This window comes from Etheostoma spectabile, chromosome 17 (assembly GCF_008692095.1).
Source record: "Etheostoma spectabile isolate EspeVRDwgs_2016 chromosome 17, UIUC_Espe_1.0, whole genome shotgun sequence".
In the NCBI taxonomy this organism is placed as follows: domain Eukaryota; kingdom Metazoa; phylum Chordata; class Actinopteri; order Perciformes; family Percidae; genus Etheostoma; species Etheostoma spectabile.
In genome coordinates, this window is record NC_045749.1 from 23,275,774 (window position 1) to 23,281,854 (window position 6,081).

Consider the following 6,081-nt stretch of genomic DNA (forward strand, 5'->3'; position numbering starts at 1 on the left):
GTACCGGTAGCTGTTCAGAGTGCCAACAGGACATTCTTAGATATTATGGTTTGCACTTCTGCTGTGTTTTACATTAACACATCTTTTGGATGTTACATCTCTACATTGATTTCAGTCTGAAGTAAGAAAGGTGTGCAGATGTAGCAGAGTAACATCCAAAGATGTGTTAATGTAAAAACAGCAGAATGCAAACCATAATATTAAGAAGTCCTGTTGGCACTCTGAACAGCTTACGCGGGTACCCCTACACACATCCACTTAATCTTAACCCTAACCAATTGGTGTTACTATGAACATGTAAAGGGCAACTACCAAACAAAAAGCATAAGGTAAGCACGACAGTCAGGACCCAATAATCACTTGAAATTACCAACTGCCACATCTACACATAATAAAAAAAGACAATCGTCCCATGCCGTAGCACCTTAGGCTAATGAAATTTCATGGCCTGTCTTTTAGTTTAAATGGAAAAGTGTGTGTATTTCATTAGCTAAGGTGCTACGGCATGGACTGATGGTCTTTTTTTATTATGTGTAGATGTGGCAATTTGTAATATAGAAGTGATATTGGTCTGACATGCTGTGTTAGAGCTTATGCTTTGTTGGTATTTGCCTTACATGTTCATAGTAACCAAATTGGTACGGGTTTTACGGGATGAAGTTGGATGTGGGTAGGGGTACCGGTAGCTGTTCAGAGTGCCAACAGACATTCTTAGATATTATGGTTTGCACTTGCTCGTGTTTTACATTAACACATCTTTGGATGTTACATCTCTACATTGCACACTCTTTCTACTTCAGACTGAAAGCGTTTTGTCATCCTGCAGAAGCTAGTCTTTCTTTTCTCTCTTTCTTCTCCGTGTGGCGTGCATACCTGCTCGCGGTGTGAGGCGCGTGTCCGCGCTATTCTCCGACATGCACCAGCACCACCAGAAGACAACCTTTACTACAAACTAAGTATTGAGCCAATTTTGTAAAATTTGAGTAGAAAAGTACCAATATTCTTGTCAAAATGTAAGGAGTAAAAGTAAAGTTGCCAAAAATGTTTTAGCACCAGGACAGTTCCCTGCGTGTTTTAGTTAGAAGGCTGTTTTCAGAGCCATTGAGGGCCCCCAATGTTTTAGTGTTGCTTTAGACTGGTCACTGTCTAGGCTCGGTTTCAGCACCAAGGACAGCCCCTGTGTTTAGCACCATGGGAGGTTCCCTTGTGTTTTTAGGTCAAGTGCTTTAGACCCCATGGAAAGTCCCCCCGTGCTTTATACATGGCTGTTTTCAGAGCAATGGACCGCCCCCCGTGTTTTAGAAACTGAAACTACGTAAAAATCAAAGAATACTGTTGAAGTGGTGACTTCTAGGCTTTGTTTCAGCACCATGGACAGCCCCTGGTTTAAGCCCTTTGGGACAGTTCCCCTGTGTTTTAGTTACATGGCTGTTTTCAGAGACATGTACAGCTCCCTGTTAGCACCTGGCAGCTCTCCCTTGGTTTTAGCACCCACCCCCCCACGACCGACAGTTCCTTTGTTTTTAGTGTCACAGTGGCTTATCACCGTGGATAGTTCCCACTGTTTATTGTCCAGGTCCTGGCACATGGACAGTTCCGTTTTGTTTAACGCCCTTGGACAATTCTACTGTTTTGGCACATGGACAGTTCCCCCTTGAATTAGTGTCATAGTGTGTTAGCACTACTGAAAGCTCTCCTTGGTTTTTAGACCAAGACAGTCCCATCTGTTTTAAGCACCATGGACAGCTCCTCCTCTCGTTTAGTGTCTCAATGTCACCATGGAGAGTTCTCCGTGAGTTAGCGTCAAGGGTTTCAACACAAGGACTCTTTCTCCTGTGATTTTGTGAACTGTTTTAGCACTGTGGACAGTTCCCCCTCTGGTTAGTGTCAGTGGGGTTAGCATCATGGGCAGATCTCCATGGGTTTTATCACATGCACAGTTCCCCTTGTGTTTTATTTTAAATATAGCCTATTGCTAGTTCAGCTGCATTAAAGCACCATGGACGGTCTCCCTGTATTTAGCACTTAAAGTTGCGTTGTGTTTAATCACCTTGAACAGTTCTCCCTGTGTGTCTTTTAGCACCATGGACAGTTCCCTGAGACTTTTTCTTCAGATTGTATTAGTACATGGAAAGTCCTCCTGTGCTTAGTTCCATGGCTGTTTTCAGAGCAGTGGAGGAAGCCCCCCCGTGTTTTAGTAAGTGAACTATGTAAAATGTAAATAATGTTCAGAGTGCGGCCTGTCTAGCCTTGTGTTCAGCACCATGGACAGGCCGTGTCTTGCCCCCTGGACAGTTCACCGTGGCTTAGTACAGGTGCTTAAAGAGACATGTACAGCTCTTTACTGTGTTTCACCACTAGGATAGTTCCCTTTTAGTTAGTTTCAAGTGTTCAGCACCATGGACACTCTACCAGGTTGTAGTTATGGCTGTTTACAGAGACATGTACAGTTCTTGTTATGTTTAAGCACATTGCAGTTCTACCTTTGTTTTTAGGCAACCATGGACAGCTGTCCTTGTGTCTAGCACCTTGGACAGTTCCCCCTACTATTCAGCATCATGTAATTTCCCTGTTTTAGTTTTTAATCATCTCCATTGCTAGTTACTGCTGTTAAAGCGCCTAGGCCAGTTCCCCGTTTTTTAGCACCATGGACAGTTACCGTTGTTTTTCAGCACCATGGGAAGTCCTTGTCTTTTGTGTGAAAGTGATTTAGTGCCGCGGACAGTTCCCCTGGTATTCAGCACCAGGGACAGTTAACCCTGTGTTTAACTTTAAATTTATCTCCATCGCAGGTCCCGCTGTTTTCAGCACCATAGACAGGTCCCCCTGTCTTTTACTGTCAAGTGCCTTAGCACCATGGACAGTTCCCCCCCGTTTTCAGCACCATGGACAGTTTTCCCGTGGCTTAGCACCAAGGGAAAATTTTATCCCTGTGTTTAGCACCTTGGACAGTTCCCCAGTTTTTTAGCACCATGGAAGGTCCTCCTGTGTTTTACACTATGGACAGTTCCCACTGTGTTTTTCAAACAGGACAAATTCCCCCTGTCTTTAGTGTTGTGGACGCTGAGCACTTGGACAGTTTCCCTTGTTTTTTTCTATCACCTTGGAGACATTCCCACTGTGTTTTTATTTAAACCTTTTAGTCTCATAGCTAGTTGTTAAAAGCATTTGGGACAGTTCTTCCTGTTTTTGACCATGGACGTCCCCTCTCTCTTTTGTGTCAAGGTGCTTAGCACAATGCCAGTTCCCCCCTTTTTTAAACACCTTGGACAGTCCCCGTTTTTTAGAACATGGACAGTTCCCTCTTTGGTATTAATGTCAATTGCTGTATCATCATGGACCGTTCCTTCTCTGTTTTAATGAAGTGTTTCATCACCAGGACAGTTACTACCACTATCAGGTTAACTGTCATCAAAATTTGGATAACTCACTGTGTTTTAGCCCCGTTGACAGTTCCACCCATATTTTACTTATTATTTTAGGCAAACGGACAGCACCCTAATTGTCTTACGTATTTAGCAACATTGCTAGCCAAATGTTTTTTGGAACAACTAAACTTAATTTTCATCATTAAACCAGGTAAATAATTTGTATTTTTCTGTAAAAGGCTAAAATTAATTAGTTGCCATATGGCAACATTATTGAAATATTGAAGTGAAATGTGGACTTTTGCCTAATGGGCTCAATGATTACGTATACTTTAGGCTATCAACACTATGTGTTGCAATTATTTATAGTATTTTCAAGAAAAAACATAAAAGTATTTATATATGTTATTCCAGCCATTTTGTAATTAATAATTTTCTAAATTATTAATTAACACTAATGTAAATGAATTGCTCACCAATAAAAAATGAGTATTCAAAGGAAAAACATATTGCTCACTCAAATTACTGTTGGTCCACTGACATTTAAAGTCAATATAACCTCTGGTTTAATAGGGAGTTCCAAAGGAAGATTATGTATCAGAAAATAGGTTTTCAGTGGCCATAAGTTCAGTAATTGTGATATAGTCAGTGTGTTGTGCTTATTTTGCCCCTAATCAAGTAACATTGTCGTGTGTCTTTTTCAAGTGTATATGACAGACTTATTACAGTGTTATTATCAAAAAATACAATAACCTCTATTGCATGTTGGCATATGGCAACAAATTCTTTTCTTAGGTTTTTCACAATAAACATGAAAAATGCATGTTTTTTTTAATGCTTAAATAGGTCTTTTATTTTGAAGTTGTACTATTGATGGACTTCACATGCCCTAATCAGCACATGTATCCATGTGTCTTTCAGGTGTATATGACAGACTTATTTACGGGTTATGTTATTATAATAATTCATCAACAAAATACAATTAAAAGTAAACTAATTGACTGTGAACGCATTGGGCTATACATGTTGACACAAGTTATAATTGTTTGGTAATTATTTCAATAAAAGCACGTTTTTTAAAGAAAAATGGATTTTTTAGCACTGTCACGACTGGGCCTTGTTGCCATATGCGCAACAAAATTACAACTACCCCCCCTTCAATTTTAAAAAAAAATCTTGCAACTTAGACTTTAGAATTCTCTTATTGATCCTTTTGTGAAACTCCCGCAAGAAAATTTAAAATTTCAGCAGCAGTTTTAGTAAGAAAAAAAGAATAAAAAATAGATAAAAAAGACAGGTATAAGACAACACAATAACGATAATAACAACATAAGAACCTTTGTAAATAAAAAACAAAAGACCATAAATTGATATTAATTGTCAGTGTTGTCCAGTATTGAAGTGTTACAATTGCATATTTAAGCATCCTGGAGTAATAAAAACACTTCAAGCATTTTTACCATGTTTAAAAAACAATTCACTGCCATAGGAGGGTTAAGGCCTTAATTTAAAAACTGTACATCAGAATGCTTGAAATTCCCTGAGAGAAACATGGATAGGTGGTGTCCCCACCAGACTTGGAATGAAGCTGGCATAACGTCAGGATTCCTTTTTAGAGTACCCTGAATAAGAGAAAAAATGCTTCTGAAAAAAGGAAAATATACTTTACTAGCTGAAAGTGTTAATATAAGCCTTGGCTTTAAGGCCCTTAATTTAAAACCGTAATCAGAATGCTCTGAAATTATGTGAGAGACAACACTGGATAGGTGATGTCTCCCCAGCTGGAATGAAGCGGAATAACGTCAGGATTCCCTTTTAGAGTAGCTGAGAAACAGAGAAGAATTTGCCTTTACTAGCCTGAAAAAGTGTCAGTACTAGCCTTGGTTTTAAGGCCTAATTTTAAAACGTACATCAGAATGCTGAAATATGTGAGAGACACACTGGATAGGTGATGTCTCCTCCAGACTTGGAATGAAGCGGAATAACGTCAGGATTTTTTTTAGAGTACCCTGAATAAGAGAAGATACTTCTGAAAAGAGAAAAATATACCTTACTAGCTTGAAAAGTGTTAATATGCCTTGGCTTTAACTTAACCATTAGTCTAGTACGCCTAACCCTAACCCTAAACTTAACCATCCGTGGGGAGTATGCCTAACCCCATCCCTTACCCTAAACTTAACCATTAGTCTAGTGCGCCAACCCATCCCTTACCCTAAACTTAACCATTCGTCTAGTATGCCTAACCTTAACCCTGACCCTAAACAACAATAGTCTAACATGCCTAACCTTAACCCGTACCCTAAACTAACCATTAACTTAGTGAACTTGACCCTAATCCTAACCCAACCCAATCATGGACCCAAATCTACCCAGAAAAAACGAACTGGCAGACCCGACACCTGACGGGGGATGCAAACCAACACGGTAACTGAAAAAAAGCTACGTCCAACACCCAATATGGGACGCGTAACAAAAAGAAAACCAAATTATAAAAAAAAATATGAAAGACAATACAAGAAGAAGATGAATACCTGGGGACGCTGTCAGCTCGCTGCGGCGAAGAGCTCGTCTCATTTCCCCGTGTATCAGTCGCCCTGTATTTTATATATACAATTATATAGCGCGTACAGATGGTGATATGATTGGCAGACGTTGTCAGCTGGCTGGGCGAACGAGTGCCTCTCTGCTCTTCCGCTTATCAATCAGATCTCAA